The sequence below is a fragment of the Macrotis lagotis genome, chromosome 2 (genome assembly GCF_037893015.1).
Source record: "Macrotis lagotis isolate mMagLag1 chromosome 2, bilby.v1.9.chrom.fasta, whole genome shotgun sequence".
NCBI lineage: Eukaryota > Metazoa > Chordata > Mammalia > Peramelemorphia > Peramelidae > Macrotis > Macrotis lagotis.
The window spans coordinates 80,796,002-80,822,322 of NC_133659.1; the positions used below are offsets into that span (position 1 = coordinate 80,796,002).

General features: G+C 34.9%; 1 protein-coding gene across 1 annotated transcript in view; it reads left to right on the forward strand.

The window, feature by feature from the left end:
* Positions 1-26,321, forward strand: part of HMCN1 (hemicentin 1) — an 814,916-nt gene that overhangs the window by 61,427 nt on the left and 727,168 nt on the right. The gene's annotated exons all lie outside the window — the stretch shown is intronic.

Genomic DNA, 26,321 nt, shown 5'->3' on the forward strand with positions numbered 1-26,321 from the left:
ACAGGAAAGAAAAAAACAAAACAAATTTAAAAATGAAAATATGCTTTGAGCTTTATTCAGATTCCATAGTTCTTTCTCTTCTTATGGTTGGCATTTTTCATCACAAGTTTTTTAGAATTGTCTTGGATCACTGTATTTTTGAGAAGAGCTAAGTCTATCATAGTTGATCATCACACAATGTTGCTGTTACTGGATACAATGTTTTTCTGGTTCTGCTTGCTTTACTCAGCATCAGTTCATATAAGCGTTTCCATGACGGCAAGGAATGGCCATTTCTCTCTAATTTTCTGTTCTCTATCTCCTTCAGGAACTGTTCATTCCATTTTGACTCAACAAATCACATTATGTGTGTTTCCAAGAAATTAGGGATCCCTGAGTAGATACCACATTAAGTTTCTGTTTACATAGTGAAGTAAGAAATTGAGGAAGTAGCTTGAGTTGATCGGAGGTGGTGGACAAATTAGACTTCTTTACTTCTTGTCTAAGACTGTGGTTCTTAGAATCCTCCCATTTCTATACTGTGATAAATATCTCTTTGAGGAGAAAGTGGTGCCTTCAGAAAGTGAGGCAACTGATTTAACATCCTTGGATGAAGTTAGGCCATTAAAGTAGTGCAACAATTCCCCCTTTTTCACTTCATATTAGTTTTTAAAACTTAAGACAGAAACAATAGAAAATTCTGAGTACATTGTCATGGGGTCTACTGGTTAAATTTTAATTGACAACAAATGTATACAAGATTATCCTTATAGTTTCATTGTTTTTTAAAGTAAAATTTTCTTGATATCTTGTTTCTGCATTGCCTAAATTTCCCCCATTTTCCTTCTTCCCTCCCAGAGAGCGATTCCATATAATAATGAAATTTTTAAGTTAAAAAAAAGAAAAAAGAGAAAAAAAGAAATCTGAAAAATCCATCAATACAAATGCGATGGTGTGTTTGTGTGTGTGTGTGTGTGTGCTATATGTGGACTTCTACTTCCACAGAGGAATTGGGGAAAAGCCTTCTCATGACTCTTCTTTGATTTTGTACTTGTTCTTTGTAATTTTGCAGCACTTGTTTCTAGATAATTTTGTAGTTTTTAAATTACGTTATAGGCACTGTGTTTATTGTTGTCCTGACTCAACTTATTTCATTTTGTATCAGTTTGTTTAAGTCTCTTTACTAATCACATTAGCCTTTTTAAAAGTACTGAAACAGTCCATTATATAGAAGTACTACAATTTTTTGAGCAATGCTCTAATGCAAGGAGGATACCTACTTTTGTTTCCACTTTGATACCCCAAAAGTGTTGCTATAAATATTTTTTTCTATTTATCAATGACTTCCTAGGAGCATGTCTAGAAATGAAACATCTCCAGGAAAGGATATGGTCTATGCTCATTCTTATTAAGTGACTTTCTATTATTTTTATTGACACTGTTGCAATTTTATTATTTGAAACTAGAGTTAATAAGTGATCCTTCTCTTTAGCTTCAGCCAGAAGAAGAAGAAATATACCCTGTGACTGGCTAGAGAAGGAAAGATTTTTTTCAATGTGGGGGATAGATCATCCCTTATATTGTGGCAATACTCCAAAGTGAGAGTAAAATATAGCCTACATCCTACTAACTCTGCTTATGAGGTCAGAAGAAAGGGGAGCCATTGAAGGTTGGAGCAAAATTTAGGGTAAGGCCTCTGGTTCCATATGGGGAAGGGTAGAGAAACAGGAAGTCTCCATTGGAACATGGGCAGATGCTCCAAACTCTTGCCCTGTAAGTGCCCCAAGAGGAATATTGGGAGGTATAGGAGAATAGCTGGGAGTTTAAGATCCCTTATACAAATTTAATAAGCTGAACTATCCCAACACATTCCTAGACTTAAAAAACAGCAAAAAAAAAAAAAAAGATCTTAGAAGCAAAAAGCAGAAAAAACAAACAAATATAATCTCTTATGATTACATATGACCAGAAAGAGTTTGAATAGGGAGAAAAAAGTCCCTGGGGTAGGTCAAAATCATTTTAAGAACACCCTTCAAAATCTGAAATAGTTTTAAGACATGGTAAGGGTTCCTGCACATGTAGACAGTTAGGCAATTTTGCTGAGAGGTCAATTTGAAAGTGAGGTAGATTAAGATGGATAGCACATAAATTTAAATCCTCAATACAATTGGGACAGAAGAAACTCAAGGGAAACCCAAAGTACAAACTTGGGTAGATTCAAAATAAGAAATGTATGTCAGGAACCCCAAACAAGCATTCCTTACAATTATCTGGCTTCCCTGGAGTACCGTGAGGGCAGCTTTACCTCTGTAATCACCATTTTAGTTTAGGCAATTTTCTAGTCACATAAAGGTAGGTTCAAATCATATTAATAAATTAATAATCCACATCATCCTCAGAGAAAGAGTGTTGTCAGAGACTTGGCTAAATGGGGAAATTATATAGGGGCTAAATGGGGGTCATAGTGATTCCTCTTTTCCCTGGACCCTTGAGTCAAGAAATTTAGCCATGGCCAGGATATAATATTAAGTCAGTCCCAAGAGAGGTGATACTATTTGTTCATGAAAAGGAAATTCAGGTCCTTATTTGATAAATAGATAGCACTAAGATATCGGGTAGGGTCAGTATGACAATTCTTGAAGATTGTCCTAGACTAGACTGACCAAAGGGAGATATATACATATAAATAATTTATAGAAATATATATTTATATATATATATATACATATATGGTAGAAAGGATACACACATACACACACATATATATGAGGTAGAAGGAATATTTATATATACATACATGTGTGTGTGTGTGTGTGTGTGTATTTACAGGGTTAATAGAAACTTTATGTAGAGAGAAAGTCTTCCATGGACTTGACTAGAATTGATTAGTCTCTGTGACCAGAATCTTCCTTGTTCCTTTTGGGTCTGGCTCCTAGGAAGTCTAGCTCCAGAAGTCCTTTTCTTGGTGAGCACAGCAATAGATTGTCTTCATTGTGCTTTTTATCACAACCAGACTAGAGACTGCATTTTACTTAAATCCTCTTGGGTTTTCTCTCTACTTTCTGGTGAGTTCAAAAACAACTCAACCGAAGCCTTCCAGCCCTCTGGGGCTAGTTCCCTAACAGAGCACATCTCTCTTTGTCCTTCCCAAATGGCCTTGTGCCAAGAAAGCTCAAAAGGCCCTAAGGGAAGACATGGTTTTGATCTAATTCCATTCTATTGCTTAGCACAGTGCTTGGCTTGTCATATCCATTTTGGACATTCCATTTTTGCAGGAGGGTTGCTTCAGCCACACTTGTATTCATTTTAATTTTATCTGCTCATATCTGCTCATTTCTCTTTTCCTGAATTCCAAATAGCATTGAAATTGTCTGTCTGACCCTTTTATATAGAACCTGTCAGGGGGCCATATGCCCTTACTAGTGATTGGAGGTGGCATCAGGAGTATCTGCTTCAACTTGCTTTTCTAATGTTAAAATAATATATGACAATTCCATCTTAAGTTTGAAATTTTTGCACATTTAAATGTTTTTAATGGCTTTGCCTAATGGAAATTTGGTTAGACTCCTGAATAGGATGCTATAGTTTCAAGGAGAAAGTTTTCTGAACTGTTTGTTTACTCAACTTAAGTATTTACTATTGCAAATATTTACTTAACCTCTATTGTGGGCCAGCCACTGTGTAAAGGGGCTGCACAGAAAAGTAAAAAGTACTCCTAGCTCTTAAGATGTTCAGAGTCTGATTGGGAGTAGATGGAGACAATATGAAAAGAAGATATGTACATGATGAAATGATAAATAATCAGTGGTGGTAAGGCACTAGAATTAAGGAGAATCAGAAAAAGTTTCTTGAAGAAGATGGAGTTTTCACTGAGTTTTGGAGGAAACCAGGAAAGTGAAGAGGGAGAATATGCCAAACATGGAGGACAGTCAGGGAAGATGCCCAGAGTCAGGAAATGTGGAATCATTTTGAGGAATTAAAAAGACCAGTGGAATTGATTACAGAGTAGTGAGGGCAGGTAAGATATAACAATATTAGAAAGGTAGGAAGGGGTCAGGTTGTGAAGAACTTTAAAACCAAATGGAGAATTGTATATTACATCCTGGAGGTAATAGGGAGCCACTAGAGATTCTTGAATGTATGTTACTATATGGGGATGAAGAGCTGATGTAATTCTGTGCTTGAAGAAGAGTTCAATAGCTGAAATGTATCTCACATATTCACACATTCCCCTTTTGGGTGTATATACATATATACATATATACCTTCTGGGAATGACAACACTGTTAGCAGAGAGAAGAGAACATAAACAAAAAATATTTCATGAAAGACAATGGATTCTACATGTTTGGAGCACATTGCTCCTTCCTAATTAACAATAATCAATAATCTTATGCTCCTTACTCATTCTTCACTAAGCAATGTATGCTTAAAATTGAGTTAAATGAAAAACTAATATTAAAATGAATTTTACTTATACAACTTCCTAAATTCAGCAAAGCATTTATAAAGTGTCTCCTATATATTAGGCTATGAAAATACAAAGATAAAAAAAATGAAAACTTTGTCCTCAAAATGCTAATATTCTAGTAGGTAGATAAGTTAGAATGTGAAAAGTACATAAGAGAGGATAAATAGAGAGGGACAGGAAATTACAAGAGGTAAGAATAGATCCTAGCTAGAAGGATCTAAGAGGGCTCTATGAAAGTCATTTCCTTGAAGGAAGGGAAAAATTTCAAGAGTCAAGTTATTGAGGTATTCTATTCCAGTAATGGAGGACTATGTCAGGAAATTGATAGAAGCTAGAGAAAAGATGATTGATTAAGCTAAGGCAAAGAAGAAAAAAATGCTTTTTGCAAATAATATAATATAATAGGTGATATAGAAAGCTCTAGACAATTATTAAATTAATTGAAGCAGTTTATTTCTATGATTAATATTTTTAAATAACAAAATAATCACAAGTTCCACTGGGAAGCTCTATTTGGTAGAGTGAATGATGATAAGGTTAGTATTTGGGGCATTTCATGAAGTTTTTATTTGTAAATAATGAAAGCAATCTATATATGACCCTTGCTTCCTTTATGCAGAATATTTTTGAATAAATATAAAAATAGTGAAGGAAGTACATTCATTATATGGTGGCCAGGAGGCAAGGAAGGAGGAAGAAAGCTAGGATCCAATTGAAACAGAAAGCGGAAGGCAATAAGCATTTGTGAATCCCAGGTTTTTTCTTTTTACAGATATTATGTCATTTGATTCTAGTATCAGCTCTGGAAGGTTATCCTAGAGTTCAAACCATTTCCATTGAGGAAGTCAAAGAAGACAAAGGTCAAATGACTTACCCAGGATTGCACAGTTCATAAATGTTTGAGGCTAGATTTGAGTTTATCTTCTTAACTTTAGACCCAGCTCTCTTTCCATTATACAACTAATTATCCCTAGAAGGTCATAAACAGGGGAGAAGAAGGGAAAAGTTTTTTTTTTTAAATTTTGTTTTCTTTGCAAGACAATGGGGTTCAGTGGCTTGCCCAAGGCCACACAGCTAGGCAATTATTAAGTGTCTGAGGCCGGATTTAGAAAAGTTAAGCTCCTCCAATAGAATGTAAGTTTCTTAAGGACAGGGATTGATTTGCTTTTTTGTTCTGTATCTCCAGTGCAGTATCTTATACATAGTAGGAACCTAATAAATGCTTGTTAAATTGAACTGAATATAGCTTAAGGACAGAACTTCCTTCTTCAGCCAGCAACTGGCTGAAAAGCACAGCTAAATAAAGATTTTAATAGGAAGGAAATGTATAATTACATAATATGTTCCAAAATCAAGAGGAAATTTGTGACCATAAACTTCTATTGAAAAGAAGTAAACTTGGACTGAATCTTTAACAAGCAAATAGTCATATGGGGGAAAATATTAACAGGGTGATCATGGGTTGGTCACAGGCTCTCTGAGTCTCAGTTTCCTCATCTCTTAAATGATGATGAAAATACCTATAATAAATTCAGGTAATAATATCTATCTTACTTTGGGGATGGCTTTCCAGTGTTTAGAGTGCATAATAAAGTCAGTTATTAGCATCAGCGTTGTTATCACTTCATTAATTAATCCTTAACTACAGATAACCCATTCTTATATAGCAACATGAATTTAGAGTTAAAAAGGACCTCTGAGCTCATCTAATCCAACCAGCTCATTTTACAGTGAAAGAAATAAGAAACAGAGAGTTTATGTCTAGTCTCAAATAACACAGATGATAATTTGCAAGAGGCAAGATTTAATCTTGAAATTCATTCTTTTTGACTTGTGGTAGGAAAAAACCATCACATCCAGAGAGAGAGAAATATGGAGTCTGATTGCAAACCAAAGCATGCTCTTTTCCATTTTTAAAATTTGTTTTATGCTTTGGTTTTTTTCCTCCCTTCTTATGGTCCCCCCCCACACACCCTTTTGTTCTGATTTTTCTTTTACAACATGGATAATGTGGAAATATGTTTAACATCAAGGAAAGGATGGGAAAAAATGTGGAACTCAAAATCTTGCAAAAATGAATGTTGAAAATTCTCTTTACGTGTAGTTGGAAAAATAAATAATAAATGCATATATTTTTTTTAAAAAGTTACTCTTTTCTTAGTACCATGGATAGAGCCCTGAGGCTGAAGTTAGAAAGATATGATATTATCAAAATTATTTGCATAGAGTTGGGCAAAATAATTCTGAAATATTACTTTAATTTCCTCCTCATTGGTGGTGAGTTCACCGTTTTCATTTATGATACTAGCAATTTTGTTTTCTTCTTTCTTTTTTAAATCAAATTGACCTAGTTTATCAGTTTTATTGGGTTTTTTTATAAAACCAGCTCATGGCTTTATTTATTAGTTCAATAGTTTTCTTGCTTTTGATTTATTAATTTCTCCTTTAATTTTTAGAATTTCTAATTTGGTATTTAAGTGGGGTTTTTAATTTGTTCTTTCTCTAATTTTTTAGTTGCATATTTGATTCATTGATTTCCTCTTTCTCTAGTTTATTCATATAAGCATTTAAAGATATAATATACCCTGACATCCACCTTGAGTGTATCCCATAGGTTCTGGCATATTGTTTCATTATTGTCATTATCTAGGATGAAATAATTAATTCTTTCTATAATTTGTTGTTTGATCCACTTATTCTTTAAAATGAGGTTATTTAGTTTCCAGTTAGTTTTGGATCTATATCTCCCTGGCCCAACATTGCATATGATTTTTATTGCATTATGATCTGAGAAAAGATGTATTCACTATTTCTGCCTTTCTGCAATTAGGTTTTTTATGCACTAGTACATGGTCAATTTTTGTGTAAGTGCCGTGTACTTCAAAAAGAAAGTATATTCCTTTTATCCCCATTCAATCTCCTCCATAGTTCTATTGTATCTAAGTTTTCTAATGATCCATTTACTTCCTTAACTTCCTTCTTGTTTATTTTATAGTTAGATTTATCTAAATCTGAAAGTGGGAGGTTGAGGTCTCTCACTAGTAGAGTTTTGTTGTTTGTATCTTCCTGTAACTCCTTCAACTTCTCTAAGAATTTGGATGCTATAGCATTGGGTGCATATATATTTTTAGTATTGAAATTACTTTATTGTCTATGGTACCTTTTAGGAGGATATGGTTTCCTTCTTTATCTCTTTTAATGTTATCCCCTTTCCCTTTGACCCTTCCTCCTTCCCTTCCTTGTTGATTCTCATTTCCTCCCACTCCCCTTTTCCTCTTTTAACACTTAAAAGGTAAGATAAGTTTCTTAACTGAGTGTGTGTATGTTAACTTAAAGCCAATCTGATGAGATTAAGATTCAGGCAATTCTCACCTCCTCCCTTCTTTCCCTCTATTGCAATAAGTCCTTTATACCTCTTAACATAATGAGATTTACCCCATTCAGTCTCCTCCATCCTCCCATCTCTTTACTGAACCCAAATTTACCCTCAGACATTTACATTTATATTATATTACAAATATATATAGCTGTGTGATGCAGGGTAAGTCATGTCATCTCTGTCTACATCAGTTTCCTCAGCTGTTAAATGGAGTGAATAATAGCTTCTACCTTTAGGATTGTAGTAAAAAACAAATGAAATTATATTTGTAAATCTGGTACCTGATATATAAGTTGATTCTTTTTTTAAAAAAAATTGTTTAAGGGGTGGCTAGGTGGCACAGTGGATAGAGCATTGGCCCTGGAGTCAGGAGTTCAAATCCGGCCTCAGACACTTAATAATTACCTAGCTGTGTGGCCTTGGGCAAGCCACTTAACCCCATTGCCTTGCAAAAACTAAAAAAAAATATTTAAGGGGCAATGGAATTAAGTGACTGCCCAAGGTCGCACAGTAAGGCAAATTGTTAAGTATTTGAGGTCAGATTTGAACTCAGGTCCTCCTGACTCCAGGACTGGTGCTCTATCTATTGTGCTACCTAGCTGCCCCTATATAGTTGGCTCTTAATAAATGTTTGGTTCCTTCCTTCCCTTTCATCACTTCTTGCTTCTCTATTTTCCTATAATTCTTCCAGGAAAGATCTACCAACTTCTAGGAAGTCTGGTTCTACTTCTTTTTTCAAAATATTTTGAGGATATTAACTAATACAGGTCTCAGACTATTATCTCCTGTTCTTGCTTTGTGACCAGACTATTTCCTTTTTAGTCATATGCCCTGGGTGATCTTTTTTTGTAATGTACCTAATGAGCTCTTCATTGGTAATATATTCCAGACTACCTAGGCTGGTATTGTGTCTTTTTGTTGCCCTTAGATCATAGTGTACCTTAACTCTGAAGTCATAGTGTCCCAGGATTTTCAGTCAAGTATCAGCTAAATATGATGACTAAGCTTTGTAAGTCATAATGTGTTTTGGCTTCTATAGAGTTCCAGTCCTGAAATATATATGTGGGAAGAGAAAAGAAATGTACATATAATATGGGTATTGCTATTTTAATGACTTCATTGTGGTACGAAGTTGCTGTTGTTTGGTCATTTCAATCATGTCCAAATCCTTGTGACTCCATTTTTTTTTTGGTAGGGGTGGGAAATTTCTTGGCAATGATACCAGAGTGGTTAGCCATCTCCTTTTCCAGTTCATTTTACAGATGCAGAACAGAGGTAAACAGAATGAAATAACTTGACCTTGGTCACACAAGTGGTAAATATCTGTGACCAGATTTGATCTTGGAGAAGAGTTCCAAGTTCAGTGCTCTATTTATCATACCACCTAACTGCACCCTATAGCATGTAGGCATATGGCAAATGAAGGTGATTTCTCAGTTCTTTGCCCCTCTCTAGTATACAGTTGAGTGAGCTTCAGGTCATACTGTTAAATAGTAGTTGTTAAGAAGCAGCTTTCCCATGACATCCATTAACTTGTTCATGGGAGGACAACATTAATGATGATGATGATGATGATGATGATGATGATGATTATGATAAAGATAATAAACAGCTAACATTATTATAGTTCTTACTATGTAGCAGGTACTATGCTAAGTGCTCCAATTATCTCATTTAATCTTCATAACAGCCCTGGAACATATGGCCTACTGTGATTCCCATTTTACAGATGAAGAAACTGAGTCTAAGTGATATTCCCCAAGGTCACATAACTAGTAAGTGTTTGAGGTGGATTTGAACTTTTGTTTTCTTGATTCCTGACCCAGCAATCTGCACTATATCACCATGTAGCTGCTTCTAAATTCTGCACAAATTAAAACTAAGAGCCTACTCTCTTCCTGACCATCTAAGGTCAAGGTGTTAGTGCTCCCTCCCTCCTTTATTGATTTTTCAATTACCTTTCTACTCATTCTCCTGCTATAGAATGAGAGTTGATGTACCCTTTAATGTCTGTAACCCAAGTGCTTATCATGATGCCTTGCATGTTGTAGGTGATCAATGTATATTTGTTGAATTGAATTAAATTAAATAGGCAACATCAAATTATGAGCATAAATCTAGATCTCTAGGGAAGGAGACATGGATTGGAAAGTTATACTACATGACTTGTAAATTCATTTCCAAGATTAAAGTTCTGGGATTTATTTTGTAAATAAATAGCTAACACTGTCCTGGGATCTCATAGATGTGATTACTTCCATCAACATTGCAGATTGTTACTTAACTCATTTTTAGCAAGCCTCTTCTTGCCATCCCATAAAGTCTTTTATTCAGGGGTTACTCAATATACATTTCTCTACATCTCTTGATACTTGTGCATCACACAAATGACCTATAGGATTTTCTAGGATCTTACTACTTTACTTAACTATTTTTTATGTCAAAAACCTTTTATGTCATTCTTTGCACTACTTTTCCTGTGCATTTCCAAGCTGGTCATGTGTTGCTCACAAATTTTTACCCACCATTTGCCTCTTCATTACCCTTTGACCCTCAACTCTAATCCACTGAAAACTGTTTTCTCCATCTTTGTTTCCTTTTTACAGCATCATTAGAAGAATACACTTAAAAATATGGGTCTTTGTTGCAATAAGAAACTAACCAAAATTAAAACTAAAAAACTATTACTTAAATTGGATTTTTTTGCAAGACAATGGGGTTAAGTGACTTGCCCAAGGCCACACAGCTAGGTAATTATTAAGTGTCTGAGGCCCAATTTGAACTCAAGTACTTCTGACTCCAGTGCGGGTGCTCTATCCACTGTGCCACCTAGCTGCCCCTACTTACATTGTTTTAATGAAAATAACAAAGACAATTGAGCCCATTTTCTTTCTTTTCAATTCTAAACCCAGTTCATTGTTCACATACAATGCTTGTCCAAAGTATACATACTGCTGGACTAGGTCTATGGTTTCTCATCCAACTGTATACCACGGTTGGGACAATACTCAATCTTCATCTGCCTTCCCACTTACTCAGAAAAAAAAGGACAGCAGAACTATTTTGAAATATTATGTCTTTAAAGGTTCTATGTTTGGGAACCTAATTTAATAAATGCAGTATCATCTACAAGCAGGAGTATTTAGCGTACTTGACTGTTTATAGACAATCCTTTTTCCATTTAGATTTCATGTTGTATATCCATCATGAGTATGACATAAACTTGTGGCAAGCATGTGTCTTCTTGTTTTATGCTTCATTTGTTCAACTGTATATTGTCTAATATGAAATACTTTTTTTGAAAATTGCCTCATAACTTTATTAAGGATCCCCTTGATGTATGTGTATATATATATATATATATATATATATATATATATATATATATATATAATACATACATATATATATATCTCAAAATATTTATATAACCTGGGAAGAATATGATGGATAGTTGTTGCTATTTTCTTATTTATGTTTTTTGGAGAAATAGTCAAAAATAGTCTTTCAGCATTTCCTATATTCTCTTCTTTCAGATTTCCTAAAAGTCTGTTTCACCTCTCATGAACTTCCCTTGTGTATCCTTGGTTTAGTCTAGTTGATTTTCCTCATCTTAGTTTTTCTTTAGTATCATTTCTGCTTACTTTATGAAGCACATTGAGAATGGTGATATTAAAATCCAAATGTGGTGACTCTGCCATCTTGGCTGGAAGAAGGTTTATTCTAAAAATCCTTCCATTTTTTTTCTCTCTCTCTCTGCAGTACTTCCATTTTAATCCCTAAATACCTTTGGGATGATCTGGCTTCCTTGAGATTTTTGCCAAACTTGTTACAAACTTATTTTTCTCCCTATAACTTCTCAATTTGGAGGCTATATTGTTAATAACTTGCCATCATTCACATCAGTAAGATTTTGTAAACCTTTGTTTACATTCCAAATCAATGATATTTACACTAGACAAATCTCTTAGTCTGGTAGGGAGATTGAATGTGTTCTAGCCCTAATTAAGGTAGTTTATAGACATTTTTGGCTTCCTCATCATGGCAGTTGACTTTCATTGGTCAAGTGGTTTTAGGAAATGGTCAATCTATATCCTTGTCTCTTCTTTATTTCTTATTTTTTGGCAACAATAGATAAAAATGTAGAATTGCTTCAGTCATGTTCTACATCTTCTCACATTAACTTTTATCTTAATTTGTTACTACTTTGAATCTATGACAAATCAATGATCAGATTATATACAGAACCTTTGAGACATAATTTACTAGTTGTAATCAATCACTTTTTGTTGACTAGATTATAATAAATTTAACTTATGTTACTTAGTTATCAACGTATCTAAAACCCCTTCTTTAAGAAAATATTCATGACACGAAGGCATAAGACTTTTCAAAGTATTTCTCATGCCTTATTCCTAATCTTTTATTTTATATATATATATATATCAAAAAAAACATTCTATAGTAATATATAATATATAGAGAATTATATTTAAATAAAGTTCAATATATTCAATTAATTAATGATATTAAGTATAGAAGTATATATCATATCTCAATATAAGATAGCTCATTAACACTATACTACATATACTATATCTGGACCTATATTTTATAGTTGTTCAGTAATTTTTCAGTCACGTCTGATTCTTTGTGACCCCTTTTGGTATTTTCTTGATAAAGATGCTGAAGTTTGCCATTTCCTGCTCTGGCTCATTTTACAGATGAGGAAACTGAGTCAAACAGGGTCAAGTAACTTGCTCAAGATCACACAGCTAATAAGTGTCTGAGAATGGATTTGAATGAGGGAAAAGGAGCAGTCTTCTTTCTGACTCTACCCATTGTACTACTAGTAGCTCTCATATAGTTAGATTTAAATATACACATAATCTATCAATATAACTAGATCTAGGTATCTATATATTTAGATATGACATAGATAGATTTCATGATATATATCATTCAATAATATATTTATGTCTTTATCTATATATTTGCTTTGTTGCCCAATTGTCACCTTTATATTAAGATCAGCAAGTACTAAAGCATATGTTGATTTACTTTGGAAGGTCTTAGGAAATCTTTTTGTATAACTCCATCTCTTTCTAAGTCATTAGTCTATCTCCTCCACACTGGAACCTGTATCTATTCTTGGATTAATCAAGGGCCAGAACTGAGTTAGTGAACATATTAGAAAATAGAGACTAGATCCAAAAAGATAAGGAAAAACAAAAGTATTAGACTGAATTGAATAAAGTAAAATATGTTAGGTAATAATGAAAAGTTTTATGCTTTCACTTCAGTCATTTCTATCATGCCTGACTCTTTGTGACTCCATTTGGGGCTTCCTTGGCAAAGATAATTGTGTAGTTTCTCCAGCTCATTTTACTAATAATGAAAATGAATCAAACAGGGTTAAAGGACTTTCTCAAGTGTCTGAAGACAGATTTTTTTTTTGCAAGGCAATGAGGTTTAGTGACTTGCCTAAGGTCACACAGCTAGGTAATTATTAAATATCTTAAGCCAGATTTGAACTCAGATTCTCCTGACTCCAGGTCAAGTGCTTTATCTACTGCACCACTTAGCTGCCCCTGAAGCTAGATTTGAACTCCAGAAGATGAATCTTTCTGACTCTAGTTCTGGCACTCTATTTACTGTGCCACTCAGTGACCCAAATTTTTATTCTTAGATTGCAAAAATTGACTTTAAGTACTAGATGGAGAAGATATGATTCAGCAGAAGTGTATCTGAAAAATATTTGGAGATTTTAATGGACAAAAAATTCAATATTAGTCAACTGTGTGATGTGGCAGCCAAGAAAGCTACTGTGATTTGGGGCTCCATTAAGAGAGGGAGACACAGCTTCCAGGAATGATGATGTGATGGTTCTTTTCTACTCTACTCTGGACAGAACACAACTGGAGCCTGTAGTTCAGTGAGGAAAGACTTTGGCAAACAGTACAGCATTCAGAAAAAGGGGATCAAGACCATGAAGAGACTAACTGAAATAACCAAGAATAGTTACTCTGAAAAGACAAGTTTTAGGGAATGGGGTATGATAACCATCTTTAAATATCTGAAGGGCTTACATGTGGAGAATAGATTAGTTATGCTCTTCTTTTTTTAGAAAGATTTATTTATTTTGAATTTTACAATTTTCCCCCAATCTTGCTTCCCTCCCCCCCCAGCCCCCACAGAAGGCAGTCTGTCTTTACATTGTTTCCCTGGTATAGATTGATCTAAGTTGAATGTGATGAGAGAGGAATTATATCCTTAAGGAAGAAAAAGAAAGTACAAGAGATAGCAAAATCACATAATAAGATAACAATTTTTTTCTAAATTAAAGGTAATAGTCTTTGTTCTTTGTTTAAATTCCACAATTCTTTCTCTGGGTACAGATGGTATTCTCCATCACAGATAGCCCAGAATTGTCCCTGATTGTTGTACTGATGGAATGAGCAAGTCCATCAAGGTTGATCATTACCTGCATGTTGCTTTTAGGGTGTACAAGGTTCTTCTGACTGCTCATCTCGCTCAGCATCAGTTCATGCAAATCCTTCCAGGCTTCCCTGAATTCCCATTCCTCCTGGTTTCTAATAGAACAATAGTGTTCCATGACATACATATACCACAGTTTGTTAAGTCATTCCCCAATTGAAGGACATTCACTTAATTTCCAATTCTTTACCACCACAAACAGGGCTGCTATGAATATTTTTGTACAAGTTATGTTTTTACCCTTTTTCATAATCTCTTCAGGGTATAGACCCAGTGGTGGTATTGCTGGATCAAAGGGTATGGACATTTTTGTTACCTTTTGGGAGTAATTTCAAATTTCTCTCCAGAAAGGTTGGATGAGTCACAACTCCACCAACAATGTATTAGTATCCCAGATTTCCCACATCCCTTCCAACACTGATCATTGTTCTTTCTGGTAATATTATTGGCCTAAGAGGTGTGAGGTGGTGCCTCAGAGAAGCTTTAATATTTGCATTTCTTTAGTAGGTAATGATTTAGAGGAATTTTTCATATGACTATGGATCACTTTGATTTTTTCATCTGTAAATTGTCTTTGCATATTGACCATTGACCATTTGTCAATTGGGGAATGGCTTTTATTTTTTGGAAATTTGACTCAATTCTCTATTTCTTTTAGAAATGAGTTCTTTGTCAGAAATATTAGTTGTAAAAATTGTTTCTCAATTTACTATATTTTTTTTGATCTTGGTTACAGTGGTTTTGTCTCTGCAAAAGCTTTTTAATTTAATGTAATCAAAATCATCTAGTTTGTTTTTAATGATATTCTCCATCTCTTCCTTGGTCATAAACTACTTCCCTTTACATAGATCTGACAGGTAAACTATTCCGTGATCTTCTAGTTTGTTTATAATATTGTTTTTTATGTCTAAATCCTGTATCCATTTTGATCTTATCTTGGTATAGGGTATGAGGTGTTGGTCTAATTCAAGTTTCTTCCATACTAACTTCCAATTTTCCCAACAGTTTTTATCAAAGATAAAATTTTTATCTCAATAGCTGGACTCTTTGGGTTTATCAAACAGCTTCCTGCTATTACACCTAGTCTATTCCACTGATCCACTCTATTTCTTAGCCAATACCAGACAGTTTTGATGACTGATACTTTATAATATAATTTTAGATCTGGTAAGGCTAAGCCATCTTCTTTTGCACATTTATCATTGAATCCCTGGAAATTCTTGACTTTTTATTTCTCCAGTGAATTTATTTACAACTTTTTCTAACTCATTAAAGTAATTTTTTTTGGAATTTTAATTGGTAGGGCACTAAACAGGTAGTTTAGTTTGAGTAGAACTGTCATTTTTATTATATTAGCTTGACTTATCCATGAGCAGTTGATGTTTGCTCAGTTATTTAAATCTGATTTTATTTGTGTCAGAAGTGTTTTGTAATTGTTTTCAAAAAGTTTTTGAGTCTACTTTGGCAGATAGACTCCCAGGTATTTTATATTGTTTGAGGTTACTTTGAATGGGATTTTTCTTTCTAGCTCTTTCTGCTATATCTTGCTAGTCACATATAGAAATTTGAGGATTTATAAGGGTTTATTTTATATCCTGCAACTTTACTAAGGTTGCTAATTATTTCTAGTAGTTTTTTAGATGATTTTTTGGGATTCTCTAGATATACCACCATGTCATCTGTAAAAAGTGAGAGTTTTGCCTATTTCTTCCCAATTCTAAATCCTTCAATTTCTTTTTCTTCTCTTATTGCTGAAGCTAACATTTCTACTACAATACTGAATAGTGGTGGTGATAATGGGCATCCCTGTTTCACCCCTGATCTTACTGGGAATGCCTCTAGCTATCCCTATTGCATATAATGCTTGTTGATGGTCTCAGATAGATACTGCTTATTATTCTAAAGAACAATTCATTTATTCCTATGCTTTCCTAGTGGTTTTTAGTAGGAATGAGTGTTGTAGGTTATCAAAAGTTTTTTCAGCATTTATTGATATAATCATATGTTTTCTGATAGGTTTGTTTTTGATATAATTAATCATACTAATAGTTTTCCCAATATTGAACCAACCCTGCATTCCCGGGATAAATCCTACTTGGTTGTAGTCTATTATCCTAGTGATAACTTGTAATCGTTTTGCTAAGATTTTATTTAAGATTTTCACATCAATATTCATCAGGGAGATAGGCCTATAATTTTCTTTTTCTGTTTTAACTCCTCCTGGTTTAGGTATCAGCACCATATTTGTGTCATAGAAAGAGTTAGACAGAGTTCTGTCTTCACCTATTTTTCCAAAGAGTTTATATAGAATTGGAACCAATTGTTCCTTAAATGTTTGATAGAATTCACCTGTGAAACCATCTGTCTGTGGAGACTTTTTCTTAGTGAGTTCAATAATGGCTTGTTGAATTTCTTTTTCTGAAATAATTTTTAGGTATTTAATTTCCTCTTCATTTAACCTGGGCACCTTATATTTTTGTAAATATTCATCCATTTCATTTAAACTATCAAATTCATTGGCATAGAGTTGGACAAAATAATTCTGAATTGTTACTTTAATTTTTTCCTCAATGGTGATGAGTTCAACTTTTTCACTTATACTAGCAATTTGGTTTTTCTTTTTTTTTAAAATAAAATTGACTGGAGGTTTGTCAATTTTATTTTTTTTTATGAAACCAACTCTTGGTTTTATTTATTAGTTCAATAGTTTTCTTGCTTTCAATTTTATTACTTTCTCCTTTAATTTTTAGAATTTCTAATTTGGTATTTAATTGAAGGTTTTTAATTTGTTATTTCTCTAATTTTTAAGTTGCATATTTAGTTCATTGATTTCCTCTTTCTCTAATTTATTAATTTAAGCATTTAAAGATATAATATATACTTTGATAGCCTCCTTGAGTGAATCCCATAGGTTTTGGTATGTTGTTTCATTATTGTCATTATCTAAGATGAAATAATTAATTCTTTCTATAATTTGTTGTTTGATCCACTCATTTTTTAAAATGAGGTTATTTAGTTTCCAACTAGTTTGGGGGTCTATATCTCTCTGGCCCAATATTACATATGATTTTTATTGCATTATGATCTGAGAAAGATGTATTCACTATTTCTGCCTTTCTGCAATTGATCATTAGTTTTTTATGCCCTAGTACATGGTCAGTTTTTGTATAAATGCTATGTACTGCAGGAAAAAAGTATATTCCTTTCTATCCCCATTCAATCTCCTCCATAAGTCTATCATATCTAGGTCTTCTAACAATCTATTTACCTCCTTATCTTCTTTCTTGTTTATTTTATAGTTAGATTTATCTAAATCTGAGAGTGGGAGGTTGAGGTCTCCCACTAGTAGAGTTTTGCAGTCTATGTCTTCCTGTAGCTCTTTCAAATTCTCCTCTAAGAATTTGGATGCTATACCATTGTCTATGGTACCTTTTAGGAGGATATAGTTTCCTTCCTTTTCTCTTTTAATGCTATCTATTTTTGCAACTGCTTTCTCTGAGATAAGGATTGCTACCCCTGCTTTTTTCACTTCAGCTGAAGAAAAATATATTTTGTGCCAACTTTTTATCTTTACTTTATATGTATCTTTCTGCTTCAAATAAGTTTCTTGTAAGTAGCATATTGTGGGATTCTGGTTTTTAATCCATTCTGCTATTCGCTTATGTATTTATGCTCTTCTTGACCTCAAAGGACAGAACAAGGAGAAATGAATAGTAATTGTAGAGAGATGGTTTGCTGTAAGGGAAAGAGCCTTCTTATGGTAGATAGTTGGCTTCTTCTCAATTGAGGTCTGAAAGGCTGGATGAAAATTCAATGAACTTGTATTAGAGGACAAAAAAATTAAACTAGGTCTTTATTCTTTCTAATTAAGAGATTTTATAGTGTAATATAAAGCACTTTGTTAATTGTGAAGTTATTAAAGTTACTGTTAGTCAAAGTCTGTCTCCAGCACCATATTGGGATGTGGAGGCAACCCTGGCTTTCCACAGAAAATGACAGTGGGGCACAAACTCTAGAAAGTTCTCTCCAGTCTGAAAAGCTTAACATAGGAGCCCTGTGACAGACCCCATATGCTAAAAGCCCGGGATTTGATATTGGAAGGCCTGTGTTTGAATCCTGGCTCTACTACTTGCTACCTATGTGACCTTTCACAAAGCACTTCATTTTTCTTTGCATTATTTTCTTTCATCGATGAAATGAGTGGGTTGAACTAGTTAGCCTCTAAAGTCCTTCCCAACTTTGGGCCTCTGATCCTCTATCTGTTTTATTAAAATAATGTCTGTTGTCAGAGGACTAGAGTACATGATCTGGAGAGGCTGATCCTCAGGGTTAACTCTAAGATGGTAAAATTTGAGGCCACAGCAAATCTCATTCAGGATTAGTGAAGGGAGACTCCAACACCCATCCTCTTTCTTTCTTTCTTTCTTTCTTGCTTGCTTGCTTTCTTTCTTGCTTTCTTTCTTTCTTTTTCTTCTTCTTCCCTCTTCTTCTGCATCTCCTCCTCTTCCTCCTTCTTCTACTTCTTCTTTCTTCTTCTCCTTTTTCCTTCTCTTCTTCCTTCTTCTTCTTCCTCCTTCTCCTCTGCCTTCTTTTTCTTCCTTCTCCTTCTTCTTCTTCCTCCTTCTTCCTTCTTCTTCCTTTTCCTTCTTCTTCCTCCTCCTCTTTCTTCTTCCCTCTTCTTCCTCCTCCTCCTTCTCCCTCCTTTCTTCTTCTTCTTCTTCTTCTCCTCCTCCCTCTTCTTCTTCTTCTTCTTCTTCTTCTTCTTCTTTTTCTTCCTTCTTCTTTCTTCTTCTCCCTGTTTGTGCCTCTCTGCCTCTCTGACTCTTTCTGGCTCTCTGTCTCTTTCTCTCTCTCTCTGCTTTTCTTGAAGATTGTTCTTTTCCTCTGATTTAGTTTATGCTCTCTATATTCTAGGAATGTCTTTGAAACCATAGTAAACTCCATTTCCAGCATTTGCCAAGACTCAACAATTCTGTGTTTAGCCACTCGCACCAACTTTATGTCAGAATCTCTCTGGGAACAAGATTTTTTTGCTATCACAAGCACACCCTGGTAGGGGGGTGGGATGGGAGGAGGGTGGTGGAGGCTGTTAAGCTCCCAGCATATGTACTCAAATATTGTAGACCCTGCAATAGAGACTTCTATTTTTAACAAAGGTTCTATGTAAGCCTTTATCTCTAGACTCTGCCACCTGGTGTGTCTGACAGCTTGAAGTGCACCCATTATTCCCAGTTTAATCAAATCCAGGGCACAGAAGGCTCACCAGTGGCTCAGTGTGCCTTCTCTTGATGCACCCCCACCCTGCAATGGGACCATTTGTCACGCCAAAGCTGCTCATTTTAGAGCTCAGTGGCCTGTGACACTGAGCCAGCAGGAGATATTGACTGTTTCCCTTACTGATGAAAGCCTTTTCAGTAGGTACCTCCCAGTTAAACTGCCCTTAAGGGGGAGGAAGGGATGTTGGTGGAAGGAAGCAGATGGAGGAAAAAAAACAACAACACATCAATAGTGGTATAATACTTCCTGAGAATGTTCAGACTGTGAAGCTGGCTAAAGACATTATTATCCAGATGTGACCTGTGTCCATTGATTGGGTTCCTGGCTTTGTGATGGGAGGTCGGCTTGGGTATATTCATAGAAAGATGGGAGGGGGGAAGGAGTTATAGCTTCATAGATCCAAAAATTTAAAACTAGAAAAGATCTTAGCAATCATTTTATAGATAAGAAAACTGAGACCCCAAGAAGAAATTTCTCTAGGTAATGATAATAATAATAATAATAATAATAATAATAATAATAATAATAATAATTAGTGCCTATATAGGTCTTAAGTTTTGACAATAATTATTTACCCATTGTCTAATTGAACTCATTGGATACTTATGGTTATTTTAGACAGCTCTACTTTATTGATAATGAAATTAAGATTTTCTCAGTGTTAGACAGTAAATAATAGAGTCAATATTCAAATCCAGGTTTTCTTGTCTCAAATCTAGAATTCTTTCAATATACTGTTTTGCCTTCTTCTAAAGTCTGTTAGATATGGGTCATTTTTTCCTAAGATTGGATGTTTTTTCAATCAATACAACCTAAGAGAAATTTTCAAAGAAAGGAAATGGAGTATGTAATAATCCACTTCAATATCAAAAAGAATTTGCCCATGAGATTACCCTTCTAGCCTCTAGTCTATAAGATCAGAGTGACTCTTCTTTTTAATCTATTACACTTAAAAAATAAATAGAATTGGGCTGAATTTTCATAGTGGAGAAATTTAGTCTAAATCGCTTGGAATCACACTGTTTTAGCTTGTTAACCATGGGACATTTCTTTTTGGAATGTCTTCTTTTTTTAAAATTTAGTTTAGTATTCAGTTCCAAATTCTTTGCCTCTCTCCATCTTCTCTCCCATTAGTTGAGAAGGCAAGAAATTCAATACTCACTACACATATCAAATCATGTAAAACATATGGTTACAATAGCCATCTTTTGGAAGAAAAAATGAGAAAAAAGCTTCAATCTCTACTCTGAACCCATCAGTTCCCAATCTGGAGGTGGATGGCATTTTTCACAATGCATCATTTGAAATTGTGATGATCATTGTATTGATTAAGTCTTTTATAGCTGATTATCCTTGCAATATTGCTCTTATTATTTAACAATGATCCTGGTTCTGCTCACTTGGTTTTGCATATATTCAGTTTTTTTACTGAAAGTAAAGCACAGAAAGTAGCACAGTAATATTACATTACATTCATAGGGTGTCTTGGTTTTAAAAGTAAGTTGATCAAATGACTTTAATTGCCTGAATGGATGGAATGGATTGTAGTCCTAACTTCTTGTCATAGAAGGTCTGTTGGTATTTTTCTTGTGTTTTTAATTCAGTTATTTTCAAATCCAATTTTTCCAGTTCAACTAGCATTTGCTAAGTTTTTTTCCTAACTGAGAACTTAGTTTAAGTCTGGAACTTATTACCAGTGAATTCAAATTCAACTTCAGATACTTTGTGACCCTGTGCTAACCACTAACTCCCTCAGTTTCCTCTTCTTTTGGAGTGATGTTAATAGCTTCTACTCCTCAAAGTTGTGCGAATCAAAGAAGAGGCAAACATTTTGTAACCTTAAAATGATAATATGCATGCTCATAATTATCATTAATAGTAATATCATCATTGTTTTATCATCAGGAAGACATGATCAGAAAAGGAGGTAGGACAGTCATGAAACAAGAGTTATCAATAATCAATGGACTATGTATACTTTTGTAATGAGTTTCTTGGAGCATGTTTAGATTGCTTAGCATGGAGGCTTTCAGCTTTTCTGTTTTACTTCCTATCTGGGTGAGAAAAGGCTCCTTTGAGGACTGCTAAGCTTGGACAGGACTGCCAGTCTGGGACAGATGTTTTCTTTCCAGCTTTCTCTTTCCTGCTATTTCCAGAGGGTGAAGTTCACAATTCACCCACTGTGCAATTATCATGCACTGAATTGGGGGAAAGGGACCTTCTTTCCTCTCCCTACTCTCCTTTCTAACACTTGCTGAGTAGTTTTTCTTGCTAGCCTTCATTTGTCCTTTTAAGTTTTAGATGCTGTCAGAGATCCCCAAGTGATACAGAGTTTAAGCCATGGAAAACTTGAAGTCAGGATTCCAAGTGGGATCTAGGTAAAAGCTAATCAAACTTTTAGCAGTCAGATAGAGCTGAGGTACAGGAAACTCTGCCCTTATGGTTGGAGGAGCAGCATTGATGACTGGAGCCATCAGTAGAGAGCTTAAATATTCCCCAAATCCCTTAAATATTCTGAAGAACCCTGGGGAAGCTGGTCTTTAGATTAGGGAAGTGTGCATCTTTACAATTTCAGGAGATCAGCACAATGGGACAGCCCTTCTTTTGAAGAGCTATTAGAAAGATCAATGGATGATCAGCCATCAAATCAAAGATTTGGAGCTGGAAGAGGTCCTCAAGTTCATTTATTCCAGTCTCCTCATTTTTATTGTTGTCTCCAGTATGTCCTGTCTAGATCTTGTTTGTGCACAGTTGTTTGTACATTAGACTGCAAGCTCTTTGAAGGCAGGGATTGTCTTTTGTCCTTCTTTGTGTCCCTATTATGTGACATAGAAAATGGGACCTTGTTGTTCAGTCATTTGTCAGTCATGTTCAGCTCTTTAAGGCCCTAGTTAGGATTTTCTTGACATAGATACTGGAGGGATTTGCCTCTTCTTTTTCCAGTTCATCTTATAGATGAGGAAACTAAGACAAACAGGGTTGTGACATTCCTAGGGTCACATAGCTAGAAGTGTCTGAGTCCAGATTTGAACTCAGGAAGGGGAGTCTTCCTAATTCTAGGCCTAGCACTCTACTCACTGTGCCACCTGCTATTCTAATACATGATTAATAAATATTGATTTAAAAAAAAACAGAGACAGAGAGATTGTGCCCAGAGTCACCCAACTAGTAAGTAGGGTTACCCAAGTAGTCAGTGTGATTGGTACCACTAAAAAATCCATATCCACAAAATCATTGTTTTAGTGAAGTATTGAGGCCTGTGCAAAGGCAAAAACACCAAGATAAGCTGAAATGCTGGAGATCTCAGGGTAATGAGCCTTATAAATAACTTTAAACCATTAGGGCAGGTGATTCCATTAATTTTTAACAATAGGAATGTAAAGAATAGAGGTATGGACTCTCTGGATACCAGAAAGTTTGAGCTGACCACATAGAATCATAGGAGTTTAGAGTTGAAAGAACAGTTGTTTTTTTCAAATCTCTGGAAGGTTGACCTTGTCCATTCTTGTTTTTGTTAAGAGTGCCACCACCCTTTCAATCACTTGAGAGCAACCTCTGTGTCACTCTTGACTTTTCTCCCTCACCCACCCATATCTAATCAGTAGTCAAAAGTATTATCAAATCTATATCCACAGTAATAATGGTTTACACTTTTATAATCTAAGATTTATAAACTTTTATAGATATATTATTTCATTTGAGTCTTAAGATAATCCAAAGAAGTAGGTAGTGTGATTGTCCTCTACCCCCCCCCCCATTTTATAGATGAGGCACCCTGAGCATGAAGAAATGAAGTCATTTATCCAGGAACATATAATTCATAAATATCTGCAATGGAATTTAAACTTGGGTCATTCTGACTCTAAGTATAAAACTTTCTTCACCATTCTACACCACCTGCTCACATCTTCTCTTGTATCCATCCCTTTCTCTTAACTTTTGCTGCCACCATTGAGTTCAGGCTCTCATCACTTCTCTGGACAATCAAAATTTACTAAGTGCCTATTGACTAGACACTCTACTAAGTGCTGGCAATAAAAAGGAAGGCAAATGGTAGTCGATGATTTTGAACAGCTCACAATTTAATGAGTAATAATATTTTAATATTCTAATTTGTCTCCCTGAAATACAACCTCTCCCTCTTTCCACTCAGTCTTTCATACAGATGCCAAAGGGCTATTCCTAATGCACCATTCTCATCATATTATGTCCCTACTCAAGAATATTCATTGGTTCCCTATTACCTTTAGAATAAAGTAAAAACTCTTCAGATGAACATTAATAGTCAGGATGGTTGCTTCTTACTTTTCCATGATTATTATACACCATCTCTTGCAGTCAACTGGACTATGAATTGCTCCTTGAATTCAGAATTTCAAGTCCTGTATCCCAAGCTTTGCTAAGGTTGTTATAAATTGTTATATGATTCAAAAGAAATGTTATAAATATTTCTCTGCCCTATCTACTCTGTATTTCCTCTCTCAGGTAGGTACTATTTATCCCATTTTACAGATAAGAAAACGGAGACTGAGGGGAGTTATTACTTGTCGAAACTCACACAGCTAATAAATGTACAATGCGGTATTTGAACTTTGGTCTTTTTAACTCAAATTTTAAACATCTGTACAACTATACAATTCCCTCTGGAAGGGATCCCTATTGTATTCTCTTAGAATTCTTCTCTTCCCTCAAAGCTCAACTCAGTTGTCACCTCCTACTGGAAATCTTCCTTTTTTTTTCCTTCCTTTTTTGGGGGGGTTTCTTTCCTCTTATTTATTTATTTTATCAGTTTAAATATCTTTCCTAAGGATATAAGTATCTGGAGTGCAGATACTGTTTAAAATTCTGTCTTTCTATCTCCCTTACCCAGTCTAGTTATATTGTTCAATCGAATCCTTTGTGTCCTCAACAAAGCCAAGACCTGTATATGGTGAGTGCTTAATTGTATCAAATTATAGCATCTATCTGCATTTTGAGAATGGGCTATTGATTGCCAGCTGTTAAACTGCTGTCCTTCCTTTGTGCTAATGAGTTGACTGGCCCAGAAATGTCAAATGTTTTTGTCAATGTGGAACCAATCATTAGTTGAACAGATTAGTTCTCTGGAGGTTGCAGGATTTGACTTTTTTCCATCTCAAGCGATATGCTTATTATTGCCAACTGTGTCAGAGACACTTGGAATCCTTGAGTCAACTTCATACAGATTATGTATGAACTCATAGATAGTAATATCTACTGATGTATGTTTCCATCACCTCTTCCTTACCTTTCCCCTCTCCTTTACTTATTTCTATATTGTAGTTCCTATTCTAAATCTTCCTTTCTTAGTTTCCTTCTCCCTACTAAAAATTCCTTTTTTTTTCTGGAGGGAGGCGAATTCTTCTAAAATTGTCTTTCTTACTGCAAATGACCTTCCCTAGAAGCAAACTGTAGATATTATAACAGGATCAATCTCTATAGTCTAATTTTTTTAGGAAACTGTAAGGCAGTGTCCTGACTGCCTCTAATAATTTACAGGTCTTCAATTCAAGCACCTAATTGTAAGTCAAGAAGAAGTATAGAGTAGTGCATGGAAAGCTGGCCTCAAAGCCAGTAAAACTAAAATTCAGGTCCAACCTCATACCTGACTGGTGACCCTGGAAATGTCACTTAATCTTACAGAGTTTTAGGTCCTTCTCTAAGACTGAGTTGCAGTGAGATGTAGTTCTTCATTGAAAGTTCCATACACAAGTCAAGTCAGCAAGGGTTTATTTATAGTTCATGAGCTAGGCATTGTGCTCAACACCAGGGGCTTGATGAAAGGAAATCACTGGTCCAGTACCTATCCCTATACTGGGTGAAAGACAATGAAGCTCAGATCACCTAAACATGTGAACCTTGCTCACAAGGAGCTTACAAATATGATACAGAGATTACTGCAATGACCTACTGCTGGGTATGCCTGCCTCTGTGGGTCTCCCCACTCCAACCTATCCTGTTGGCCCATGCTATTCCTCCCACCTCAATAAACTCCAGTGGCTCCCTGTAGCCTCTAGGATCAAGTACAAAAAGTTTTGTTAGGCATTCAGAGCTCTTTATAACCCAGCTCTCTCCAAGCCCTCTTTGCCAGTCTTCCTTTCCCCTTACTTTATTCTTTAATTCAGTGATGCTGGCCTCCTGGATGTTTCTTGAATTCTCCATCTCCCTTGCTGGTTAGTCTTTCAGGCTTGTCTGATATCTTCATGACCCTATAGATTATACTGTCCATCGCAAAGTTATTAAAGTGGTTGGTTAGTCATTTCCTTCTCCAATGGATTAAGGCAAACAGAAATTAGGTGAAGCCTTTCTCTTAATTCTAGTGCCTTCTTTTTGTTAATTATTAATTTTTTACACTGTATATAGCTAAACTGAATCCATAAGGACATTATTTCAATACATTCACTTAGAATACTATAAAGAAATTGTTATTTTGGGTGGCTGGCTCTCTCTTGGGAGACCCAAATAAAGCATGTAAAGAGTTTAAACTGAGGACTCAAAGGCAATAGGAAACACTGTTTCATGAGATTCTTGGGCATCTCATATTATCATCTCCATGATAAATGTAAACATGAAGATAAATTGAATCTTGGGCTACAAACTGATTATAGAAAATGAAAAGATACAGAAATTTTATAATCAATCAATAAGCACATATTAAGTACTTCCCATTTTCTAGACACCATTCTAAGCACTTGGGTA